Source organism: Pongo abelii, chromosome 11 (assembly GCF_028885655.2).
Source record: "Pongo abelii isolate AG06213 chromosome 11, NHGRI_mPonAbe1-v2.0_pri, whole genome shotgun sequence".
Taxonomy (NCBI): domain Eukaryota; kingdom Metazoa; phylum Chordata; class Mammalia; order Primates; family Hominidae; genus Pongo; species Pongo abelii.
In genome coordinates, this window is record NC_071996.2 from 25,737,560 (window position 1) to 25,751,331 (window position 13,772).

Below are 13,772 nucleotides of genomic sequence, written 5' to 3' on the forward strand. Positions count from 1 at the left end.
CAGTTATACTTTAATGCTGAGCTGCTTCTAATCGCTGTGTGTGATCGAATTTTTCATTCTCATTACAATGTTATTATTGTTTATTTTAGATAAGTCTGTAATGTTAGGTGTACAAATGTATGTTTTTAATGCCCTTTAGGCCTCTTAGATAAAAGTACTTACTGGACTGCCTTTCCAATAAACCCTTCATTAAAACTAACTCTTGATATAATCTCATTAAAATTGATTTTCTGAGACAAAAAAAAATCTTGAAAAGATGCAAAAAGTCACAGGTTCAATTTTTAAATAAATTATTAAGTCAATTACTTAGATTGTCATCCAACTGTATTATGCAACAAACAAGCTAACTCTGAATACTTAAAAAAAATACAGAAACTGTGATGGAGGCATATGGAGTTTAATTACTCTGATGGCTTGGGTAGGATTGGAGTAATGCTAAGAAGCCTGCTTCCCTAATGAAAGTCTTTGATACCCTTTAGCATTGCTAAATACCTATAGAAATAAGGCTGCTTATCTCAGATGCTTCTTGTTTTGTTTGGGGTTTTTGTGTGTTTTTCTCTGTCATATAACCCACATGATAATATAATAACCTGACTAAGCCCTGTACCACATTGCAATGTTTTACTATCAATTTTTGCTGCTTAACTTAACTCCATACTTTGAGAAGGACATTGTCCTTTCTTCAGGAAGAATTTTAAATAGTTGTAGTTTTTGTTTATTTGTTTGTTTTGTTTTGTTTTGTTTTTGAGACAGAGTCTTGCTCTGTCACACAGGCTGGAGTGCAGTGGCGCGGTTTCGGCTCACTGCAACCTCCGCCTCCTGGGTTCAAGAAATTCTCCTGCCTCAGCTTCTCGAGTAGCTGGGATTACAGGCATGTGCCACCACACCCGGCTAATTTTTGCATTTTTAGTAGAGATGTGGTTTCACCATTTTGGCCAGACTGGTCTCAAACTCCTGACCTCAAGTGATCTGCCCACCTCCGCCTCTCAAAGTGCTAGGATTACAGGCATGAGCCACCGCGCCCAGCCACCTGAGTTTTCTAATTCAGGTCACTCAGCACCAAGGCAACCTGGTGGTTAGTTTGGCTCTGAGGTTGTGTACCATTCCTTAAAATCAGACTTCTGCTACATGATGCACAAGAGAATGCATATCACAAACTTCTAACTACAGGGCCCACACAATGGAACTCAGGTGCTGTGCTCAGAAATCCATCACCACATTTTTGCCAAGCCTGTGCTTCCCATGGGCTACTACAAGATTAGCTCTCACTCAAGAGCGGCTATCATTATCCTCAGTCCATAGATGAGGAAGCTGAGGCTTAGAGAGTTTAAATAACCTATCATTCTGAGCAAACTATCACAAGGACAGAAAACCAAACACCGCATGTTCTCACTCACAGGCGAGAATTGAACAATGAGAACACTTGGACACAGGGCGGGGAATATCACACATGGGGGCCTGTCATGGAGTGGGGGACGGGGGGAGGGATAGCATTAGGAGAAATACCTAATGTAAATGACGAGTTAATGGGTGCAGCAAACCAACATAGCACATGTATACCTATGTAACAAATCTGCATGTTGTGCACCTATACCCTAGAACTTAAAGTATAATAAAAATAAAAATACAAATACAAATACAAATAAAAAAATAACCTATCAAAGGAAAATGCAGCCATTGGAAGAATTGCTAGTACTCTCATTTGAATTTTTAAAAGTGGTGTTATTACCATCATCTTTACATTTATCGGTACTTTATCTTGGGTAACTCTCACCCTAAGGCCAGAATTGGCTTCTGAATGCCAATGAAAATATTTGTATTATTTAGAAAGCAATGTGAATAGTGATCACCGGAGCTGTCCAGTGCAGTGGCCCTGCTATTACTTGCCATCATCAGCCCCTCCCTGACTAGCTTGGGTGTGTGTTGCCTGTTCCTGGGCTACCATTCAATATGCTCTGCAAGCCTGCTGCAACTCCACCTGCCTGGGCCAGTGGTGACCTGCCACCCATTTCTGTAGTCTCTAAATATTGAGCTCTACGTCCTCAGTTGCATCTCACCCAGCACCAGCACCTAGGTCCCACCCTGCATTAGGAGACCCAGCAAGAAACAGACCCCACTCAAGCAAAGTAATATTTCACATACTTAAATGATGTGAATAAGGTTAAGAGGAGCCAACAAGGAACAGTGAAGCACCCCAGGGCCAGCAACAGCAGGCAGCAGCTCCATCCCTTAGCCTTGAAAGGCCAAGAAGAGAGAAAACACTGTAGACCTTGGTGAGGGTGATTGCCATAATTTTAATAGCAACTGTAGATGTTGTCTCCTACTTGGGATCATGGAACAGGACAGAAGTTTATGCCCATCTCAGCTCAGCAGGGAGGGAGCCAGGTGAATACACACTCTCCCTCTTTCTGCTTCCACCTTCTCATCTTCTGAGTGAGGAAGTCACAGAGCAAAGAATCTTGCCTAGGGCATCCCATAGAAGCCAGTTTCTTGGCAAACAGAAGAGGCTGGAAAGAAGGCTAGAGATCAAATCTGAAGGGAGAAAGAGAGTATCACACTTCCACGTACCTGTTCTTCCCCTCAAGACAGATCTAGTTTATATTCTAGGTTTCTCCCCTCTGAATTGGTCTGTTCCATGGTTCCTAAAATTTTGTCGAGAAAGGCTCACCAACAGGTAGTAGATATTCGTGATTTTTGTTCTATTTGTATGTTTTTCTTCCTCTTTTTGGCAATAATGCTCTAAAACTATTTTGGAGGGTCATTGTACCCAAACTCCTATTTCATGTGGCGTATGGCTGGTGGAAGCACCCCTACTGGAAGATATTGAGTCCATTGTTATGCATCAGGATCAGACTAACCTGAAAGGAAATATTTTAGTTGTAGCCAAGTCAAGTAAGTCAAACCCAGAGATCAGTTGACATAAAATTCTGGTCAGTTTTGAACTTCAGCTGTCAGGAGTTAAGTCCCTCTACTGTTCCTCAAACATAACTCTTATATAATTAACCCTCTGTGCTGCAGAATATTGTAAGCCCATTTCCCTTCTAAGACTCTGTGGGCAGAGAATACACTGTTCTTCTTTATATCCCTAACACCTGGCACAATTGCAGACACTCAATTAACACTTGTGAAATAAACAGAAGAATAAACGAAGACATGAGAAAGTAAACATCATCCTAAAGTTCCATCTAGAATACAAGCCATCCTCATAGAAACTTCGTTGCTGTACCTCAGCTTGTGTATCTATCTGGTGTTAACAGTAAGAGCAAGAGTGATGATAAAAAGGATAAAGGATAGTTGATGATAGAGAGTAGGGAATGAGTTTGTGGCTTTGTATGGATGGTGAAATGATTGAAAACCATATACCTTGGTGAAAACTGAAAAGTTCTCACATTTTAATCACCTGATACAAACTACAAACTTGACAGTGAAGAATGCACAAGATTAACCAACAAACAAGGTTAACTAATGAAGAATTATTTTTCTAAGAGAATAAGAAGAGTCCCCCCAGCCCCTACAACATGGACCACCTCTATTGTTTTCTAACATATCCCCTGGTCCACCCAAGTAGTCATTCCCATACCCCCTCCATTCTAATCTTTCTTCTCAAAGCATTGAATGCTTTTCCCACCTCTTTCTTGTATATCCTTCAAGGTCAAGTTCAACTTACAGTCCCTCTGAGGAACTTCCTCTTAACCTACTCCACCTCATTCATTTAGAGCTCAGCAGCGAAAAAGAGACACTCTTCAAGAACAATTGTCTGAGAGATCACCACAGTGATTCAAAGATAAGATGGTAGAGTCCAATTACGTCAAAGCAGATTTACCTTTATCCATGTGTTTGGGCCTTAATGGAAGATTACATTTATTCAGTATTACTCAATATTTTCCTGCTTTGTTACATTATTGCTTCAACTGCATAATATTTCTCATCCTCAAAACAATAAAGTTTACTTATCATTTTTTGGAAAACAGAAAATATATTTTATTTTTTATTTTTCTTTTTTTTTTTCTTTTATTATCATTATTATTATTATTATACTTTAGGTTTTATGGTACATGTGCGCAATGTGCAGGTAAGTTACATATGTATACATGTGCCATGCTGGTGCGCTGCACCCACCAACTCGTCATCTAGCATTAGGTATATCTCCCAATGCTATCCCTCCCCCCTCCCCCCACCCCACAACAGTCCCCAGAGTGTGATGTTCCCCTTCCTGTGTCCATGTGTTCTCATTGTTCAATTCCCACCTATGAGTGAGAATATGCGGTGTTTGGTTTTTTGTTCTTGCGATAGTTTACTGAGAATGATGATTTCTAATTTCATCCATGTCCCTACAAAGGACGTGAACTCATCATTTTTTATGGCTGCATAGTATTCCATGGTGTATATGTGCCACATTTTCTTAATCCAGTCTATCATTGTTGGACATTCTCCTTTATTCTCCCTTTCCCCTATTATAGCATCAAGTACAGAGTTATACATAAAATATGATAACTTTGCTCAACCAAACCACACTAGCAAATCAATTGTTTCATGAGTTTCAGTGGCACTAATGATGCTATACAAAGAACAGTCACTTAGTATCATGACATCTCCTCCCAAGGGTAAGAATGTGCTTCAAGAAGCTTCATTTCACTCAAATTCTATGAACCTATCATCCATAAATGAAATATATATATATATATGAATTGCTGATATTGTGTAAGTAATGGGTATTAGTCAGGATAGCCTAGGTTATGCTGCCATAGCAAACAGTCCCCAAAATGCAGCTACTTAAAACACACAATTGATTCTCCTTATGCTGTATGTATGTCCCCAATGAGTTGGTGGGGGTTTCATAATACTAAAAGATTGGGTCAAGGGAGGCTCCACTATCTTATAGAACACCACCTGTGGTAAGCAGCCTCCTCTATTGCTATAACAGGCAAAAGAAAAGGTAGCAAATTGCACTTGGGCTTTTTTACTACTTTAGTGTGAAAGGGAGATGGAGCACCTCCTGATAGTTCATTGGCCAGAAGTGGCTGCATGGCCCTCTCTACTTAAAAGAAAACTGAGACCTCATTGTGGTTTTGATTTGCATTTCTGTAATGTTCTTTGATGATGAGCTTTTTTTCATATGTTTGTTGGCTGCATAAATGTCTTCTTCATCTCATACCAGTTAGAATGGCAATCATTAAAAAGTCAGGAAACAACAGATGCTAGTGAGGATGTGGAGAAATAGGAACGCTTTTACACTGTTGGTGGGAGTGTAAATTAGTTAACCATTGTGGAAGACAGTGTGGAGATTCCTCAAGGATCTAGAACTAGAAATACCATTTGACCGAGCAATCCCATTACTGGGTATATACCCAAAGGATTATAAATCATTCTACTATAAAGACACATGCACATGTATGTTTATTGCAACACTATTCACAAGAGCAAAGACTTGGAACCAACACAAATGCCCATCAATGATAGACTGAATAAAGAAAATGTGGCACACATACACCATGGAATACTATGCAACCATACAAAAGATGAGTTCATGTCCTTTGCAGAGACATTGATGAACCTGGAAACCATCATTCTCAGCAACCTAACACAAGAACAGAACCAAACACCACATGTTCTCACACATAAGTGGGAGTTGAACAATGAGAACACATGGACACAGGGAGGGGAACATCACACACCAGGGCTTGTCAGGGGGGTGGGGGGCTAGGGGAGGGATAGCATTAGGAGAAATACCTAATGTAGATGACAGGTTGATGGGTGCAGCAAACCACCATGGCACGTGTATACCTATGTAACAAACCACCACGTTCTGCACATGTACCCCAGAACTTAAAGTATAATTGGAGAAAAAAAAAGAAAGAAAACTGAGAAACAAAGAAGAGTCAATGAAATATTTGTTGACTCTTACTGTCTTTTCCACTTAGTATAAAAATTCTCAGAATCTTCTAGGTGGTCTTTTATGGCTTGATTTCAGGAACATGGTAGACACTAACCTATAAGAGACTACTAAAGAAAGAAGAACCAAGGAGATGAGAACTGCTGACCACTGTTACATGAAATATTTATTTTCAGTCAATTTCCTTTCCTCTTTTCAACAAATGGAATCCCAGTTACTTTTTCATTGCAGAGAAAAGTGAAAAATGGAGAAATTGTCCCCATCTGAGAATGGGGAATAAATTCTTGGATAGAAATTATTTAGAGGTCTAGTGGGTAGGATAGGAACTAAATATTCCTAAATTTCTTCTAGATTGATTTAGCAGCCACTCAGTCAAAATAACCAGCTAGTGTGCCAGATACTTTGTCTCTGGATGCACAAAATCAAATAAAACCAGATTCCCACCCAAAGCAAAGGAAATGGGTAAATACACAAAGTCAAGCACACAAGGCCTTATCCCAAAATATTCCAAAGAGTTAAGAACTGAAAGAAGAGAAAAGGATCAGATCTGCATGTGGACATGAAGGTGAGGGTCTAGAAGGACTTCATAGTGCAAATGACATTGGAAAAATTTATAAGGTATTATTCCAAGCTTTAGGAAAATTTTTATTAATTTTTTCAACCTTTCCTGACCACAATGAACTTCTTTCTGAATTCCTCTTTTCATTTATTTGCTTAACAGAAGTGACAGGAGCCCACAGGGGTGCCACTTTTTCCTGCTTCCAAATCAATTCAGCTTTGCCTTTTCCAGCTGTTGTGCTGAATTTAAGTCTGCAAAGCCAACCTGGAGGCATAGGAAGCCAAGGCAGTTAAAGCCTATTCATCTGACTGCTCCTTTCCCATTTGATGGTTGAGTCAGCTTTTAAAATAATGCTTCTCTTATTTGTTATTCTCCTTCTTTAGCACTACTGCCAGCTGTACTTTCCACTTCATATGAATTTTGTTCTATTCCAATTTTCCACTTCTCTGACTCTAATCCCACAGTTACAAATGGAATCCCAGGCTACACTAATATCTCTTACTTGCTGGCACTGAAGAGATCAATATTTCAAAATGCCATATGTTTTATAGATCAGCTACTGCATGCATACAAATACTGTGATATTTGAACCATTACAGTGTTTGTAAGTTACATAAACCAGTTGCTGAATAAAGGCAAACTATCTCTTGTGGTTAAATTTCCAAAGGTCATCATGATGGCTGACCAATAAGCCAACTGCTGACCTATCTTTTGCCATATTTAAGAGTTTGCGACATGGAAGAGGGTGAGGAATAAAAGAATCACCAAAAATGCCAACAGTATGTGGGGTAATTTAATGGTGAACATACTCATTGGCAATCAGACATCTCCAGGATCTTACCTGATATTTTGCTTAATTGCAGCACTCAGTTTCCCAGAGTCTTTTGCTACATCCATTACTTCACTTATTCATTCAGCAGCTGTTCATTGAGCAACTGTATTTCATGACCTGAACTCTCTTCTAGGGATATAATGACAAATAAATCACTTAAGAGTCTCAAGGTCTACCAGAGTAGTAAAACATGTATGTGGGCAATGGAATATAATAAGGAGAATGATAGAAACACATAGCGCCTTGTGAATGGAGGGTAAACCCCAACCTAAACAAGCCCAGGAGGCTTCCAGGAGGAAGTGAGGCCTGAGCTGTGTGTTGAAGGATGATTAAGAGTTAGTTAGGTAAAAAATTTCAAAATGCTTATCATAGAACAGCACATGTAGGAAGCTGCATGTTTCAATGCGACCAGAATAATTCATGACAGTGGGCGTGTATTAGATACAAACAAAAAATAAAAAATGATCTGTGCTTCAAAAATATTAGTTTTAGGAAGGACTATTGAGGGCAGGAACTGGCACTTGTGAATAACCCACTGTGTACATATATGCAGTTGACACTTCCACATATGTTATTTAACTTGACCTAAGGACTAACCCTCAAGGAATATTTAATTAAGGTCCTGCCCTCCTCATTTTGCAAATAAGGAAACCAGGACACCAAAATATTAAATATTTTTCCTTGAAACTTCATGAAGTAAATCATAAAATTAAACTACAAGTCTTGGGCTCTAAAGTTTACAAAATAGACTAAAATTCCAACAGAATGATATATGGAGCCAGACCAAGGGGCATAAATTCTGAGACATAGAAATTTGAAGGAAGGAAAAATGAGCATTCATAGAGTGAATATGAAAGACTCGTGTAGTTGATAAAATGTGAACTTGAAATATAGGATAGAAATTCACCAGAGAAAAAAAGAAGGAACACATCTTTATGGGCAGAAAATAAATAGGTTCTTAAAAAGTTAAAGTCATTAATTTATGATTGGAGTTAGTTCTCTTGATGTGCTTTGCCCTTGTCAAAGGACATTGGAGTATTGGAAAAATATTTATTGAGTGCCTATTAGACATGACACCTGTGCCTTGTACTTTACAAGCCTTCTCTCTTTTAACCCCCGTAACAATCCAATGAGCCTGAGTATTTTCTCATCCATGAAATGGGAGTGAATTCAAAGATTAAACACATGTCAAGTGCATACACAGTGCAGTGCTTGGCATAGAGTAGATCATTGGTTCACATGACCTTCATTTGACAGGTACAGAAACCAGGCCTCAGAGATACTGAATACCCAGCCTTCAATCACACAGCCAGAGGAGAGGAAAAGAGGACTTTCACCCAGGTATGTCCATTACATACCTTCACAGTCTTTCAACAGAGCTATACAAACGCCTTTGGCTAGGGTTAAACTAGAGCAGAACTGTTTAATAAACAAGGTATGTACTCAATAAGGCAAGAATATGCTGTCCATAACAAAAACTCTGTGGTTTGAGGTTTGATTATTCCTCACCCTCCATTTCAGAAATCTTGGGATTCCTGAAATCCCCATCAATTCTGATTGTTTAAAGCATAGATGATAGATGAGAGATAGATAGATAGAGAGAGAGATAGATAGATAGATGCATAACAAATAGACGTGTATACTTTAGTGTAATTTTACTGCCATGCATGACCACTTCCAGGTGCTCTGTATTTTAAACCTTATCTGTAATTTGTATAATTAACAAGTAAACACTTTTAGATAATTTTAGCAACCACTGAGCAGGTGAGGTGTTAGAAGGCTCCTAAAGTCATCACACGCAGACTATTTCCTTTGATTTAGCAAAAACCAAACCATATGTGAGTATCAAAAAACATAAAACCACCAGGCTCCAAAAAGTCACTAAGGCAATAAAATGAGCTAGTTTTAAGGCAAGAAGAATGACCCCCATTAAAAAGAAGTTTTAGAAATTAGGTATGGTAATACGGCCACAGTCCGTAGGAGCAGTAGTCAAATGAAAATATATTTAAAGAATGGTTCTGGCCCCTGTGGTATGTGTACCCTAGGAGAGCCATCATCTCTTTAATAACTTTGCTGTATTTCTTTACCACATTATTGAAAACTGTTTAATGAGCAGTTTCCCTCAGAGAAGATATCAGATTCTCAGAAGCAGTTGCCATGAGAGATACTCTTTAAAGCCTGATGAAATTGTGTTTATCTTTTTACATTTCTTCCTGGGGCAGTTGAAATGGCAGTGTTTTTATTTTCTTTTTCTTTTGGAAATATGTTTCTGCATATGGAAACAAGACAAGTCCAAGATAGAAAATTTGAAAATAAAATGCATAAAGAACAGCAGAGATCAATGTGACCTCTCTTTCCAAACACACAGGTAACTCTTAATATTCTGGTATATCACTTCCTAAATTTGAATTCCTGCACTATTTTTATATGAGTAATAATAAATACATGTATATTAATCACATTTTTATACTACAATTTTGTATCTCACTTGGTTTTTTGAATTATCATTATCCCATGTTAATTGTAAGTCATTTTGTAATACAGACAATAGCTGCCTGAATGCTTCAACATCTTCCAGTCTGCAGTGTTCTTCTTAACTATTAAGATCTACACCTGCTACCAATCATTAACTCTAAGCCTTAAGGCAGCATCTGTTTTTAGCTTACTTTTTGCATGCAGGTACCATCTCTCTTCCCTCAGCATAGCTCTATGATTACACATGTTGACACCAAAGTCAGAGAGCCAGATACCGACTTGCCCACCCACCACCGACTAGCTGTGTGATTTGCGATAAGTCACTTACAGTCCCTAAGCCTCCATATTTTTCTCTACATGAAATGGGTGTGAATCCAGACTAAAAGATAAAATGCACAGCAAGTGTATAGCGCAGATCTTGGGTCGGGAGCCAAGATGGCCGAATACGAACAGCTCTGGTCTACAGCTCCCAGCGTGAGCGACACTGAAAACCGGTGATTTCTGCATTTCCATCTGAGGTACCGGGTTCATCTCACTAGGGAGCGCCAGACAGTGGGCTTAGGTCAGTGGGTGTGCGCACTGTGCATGAGCCAAAGAACGGCGAGGCATTGCCTCACTCAGGAAGTGCAAGGGGTCAGGGAGTTCCCTTTCCTAGTCAAAGAAAGGGGTGACAGATGGCACCTGGAAAATCGGGTCACTCCCACCCGAATACTGCGCTTTTCCGACAGGCTTAAAAAACGGCGCACCAGAAGATTATATCCAGCACCTGGCTCAGAGGGTCCTACGCCCACGGAGTCTCGCTGATAGCTAGCACAGCAGTCTGAGATCAAACTGCAAGGTGGCAGCGAGGCTGGGGGAGGGGCGCCCGCCATTGCCCAGGCTTGCTTAGGTAAACAAAGCAGCCCAGAAGCTCGAACTGGGTGGAGCCCACCACAGCTCAAGGAGACCTGCCTGCCTCTGTAGGCTCCACCTCTGGGGGCAGGGCACAGACAAACAAAAAGACAGCAGTAACCTCTGCAGACTTAAATGTCCCTGTCTGACAGCTTTGAAGAGAGCAGTGGTTCTCCCGGCACGCAGCTGGAGATCTGAGAACGGGCAGACTGCCTCCTCAAGTGGGTCACTGACCCCTGAACCCTGAGCAGCCTAACTGGGAGGCACCCCCCAGCAGGCGCAGACTGACACCTCACACGGGCCGGGTACTCCAACAGACCTGCAGCTGAGGGTCCTGTCTGTTAGAAGGAAAACTAACAAACAGAAGGGACATCCACACCAAAAACCCATCTGTACATTACCATCATCAAAGACCAAAGGTAGATAAAACCACAAAGATGGGGAAAAAACAGAGCAGAAAAACTGGAAACTCTAAAAAGCAGAGCGCCTCTCCTCCTCCAAAGGAACACAGTTCCTCACCAGCAATGGAACAAAGCTGGATGGAGAATGACTTTGACAAGCTGAGAGAAGAAGGCTTCAGATGATCAAATTACTCCGAGCTATGGGAGGATATTCAAACCAAAGGCAAAGAAGTTGAAAACTTTGAAAAAAATTTAGAAGAATGTATAACTAGAATAACCAATACAGAGAAGTGCTTAAAGGAGCTGATGGAGCTGAAAACCAAGGCTCGAGAACTACGTGAAGAATGCAGAAGCCTCAGGAGCCGATGAGATCAACTGGAAGAAAGGGTATCAGCGATGGAAGATGAAATGAATGAAATGAAGCGAGAAGGGAAGTTTAGAGAAAAAAAGAATAAAAAGAAACGAGCAAAGCCTCCAAGAAATATGGGACTATAGGAAAAGACCAAATCTGCGTCTGATTGGTGTACCTGAAAGTGACGGGGAGAATGGAACCAAGTTGGAAAACACTCTGCAGGATATTATCCAGGAGAACTTCCCCAATCTAGCAAGGAAGGCCAACATTCAGATTCAGGAAATACAGAGAATGCCACAAAGATACTCCTTGAGAAGAGCAACTCCAAGCCACATAATTGTCAGATTCACCAAAGTTGAAATGGAGGAAAAAATGTTAAGGGCAGCCAGAGAGAAAGGTTGGATTACCCACAAAGGGAAGCCCATCAGACTAACAGCGGATCTCTCGGCAGAAACTCTACAAGCCAGAAGAGAGTGGGGGCCAATATTCAACATTCTTAAAGAAAAGAATTTTCAACCCAGAATTTCATATCCAGCCAAATAAGCTTCATAACTGAAGGAGAAATAAAATCCTTTACAGACAAGCAAATGCTGAGAGATTCTGTCACCACCAGGCCTGCCCTAAAAGAGCTCCTGAAGGAAGCGCTAAACATGGAAAGGAACAACTGGTACCAGCCGCTGCAAAATCATGCCAAAATGTAAAGACCATTGAGGCTAGGAAGAAACTGCATCAACTAACGAGCAAAATAACCAGCTAACATCATAATGACAGGAGCAAATTCACACATAATAGTATTAACTTTAAATGTAAATGGACTAAATGCTCCAATTAAAAGACACAGTCTGGCAAATTGGATAAAGATTCAAGACCCATCAGTGTGCTATATTCAGGAAACCCATCTCACATGCAGAGACACACATAGGCTCAAAATAAAGTGATGGAGGAAAATCTACCAAGCAAATGGAAAGCAAAAAAAGGCAGGGGTTGCAATCCTAGTCTCTGATAAAACAGACTTGACACCAATGAAGATCAAAAGAGACAAAGAAGGCCATTACATAATGGTAAAGGGATCAATTCAACAAGAAGAGCTAACTATCCTAAATATATATGCACCCAATACAGGAGCACCCAGATTCATAAAGCAAGTCCTGAGTGACCTACAAAGAGACTTAGACTCCCACACATTAATAATGGGAGACTTTAACACCCCACTGTCAACATTAGACAGATCAACGAGACAGAAACTCAACAAGGATACCCAGGAATTGAACTCAGCTCTGCACCAAGTGGACCTAATAGACATCTACAGAACTCTCCACCCCAAATCAACAGAATATATATTTTTTTCAGCACCACACCACACCTATTCCAAAATTGACCACATAGTTGGAAGTAAAGCTCTTCTCAGCAAATGTAAAAGAACAGAAATTATAACAAACTGTCTCTCAGATCACAGTGCAATCAAACTAGAACTCAGGCTTAAGAAACTCACTCAAAACCACTCAACTACATGGAAACTGAACAACCTGCTCCTGAATGACTACTGGGTACACAATGAAATGAAGGCAGAAATAAAGATGTTCTTTGAAACCAGCGAGAACAAAGACACAACATACCAGAATCTCTGGGATGCATTCAAAGCAGCATGTAGAGGGAAATTTATAGCACTAAATGCCCACAAGAGAAAGCAGGAAAGATCCAAAATTGACACCCTAACATCACAATTAAAAGAACTAGACAAGCAAGATCAAACACGTTCAAAAGCTAGCAGAAGGCAAGAAATAACTAAAATCAGAGCAGAACTGAAGGAAATAGAAACACAAAAATCCCTTCAAAAAATTAGTGAATCCAGGAGCTGGTTTTTTGAAAGGATCAACAAAATTGATAGACCACTAGCAAGACTAATAAAGAAAAAAAGAGAGAAGAATCAAATAGATGCAATAAAAAATGATAAAGGGGATATCATCACCAATCCCACAGAAATACAAACTACCCTCAGAGAATACTACAAACACCTCTACGCAAATAAAGTAGAAAATCTAGAAGAAATGGATAAATTCCTCAACACATACACGCTCCCAAGACTAAACCAGGAAGAAGTTGAATCTCTGAATAGACCAATAACAGGAGCTGAAATTGTGGCAATAATCAATAGCTTACCAACCAAAAAGAGGCCAGGACCAGATGGATTCACAGCTGAATTCTACCAGAGGTACAAGGAGGAACTGGTACCATTCCTTCTGAAACCATTCCAATCAATAGAAAAAGAGGGAATCCTACCTAACTCATTTTATAAGGCCAGCATCATCCTGATACCAATGCTGGGCAGAGACACAACCAGAAAAGAGAATTTTAGACCAATATCCTTG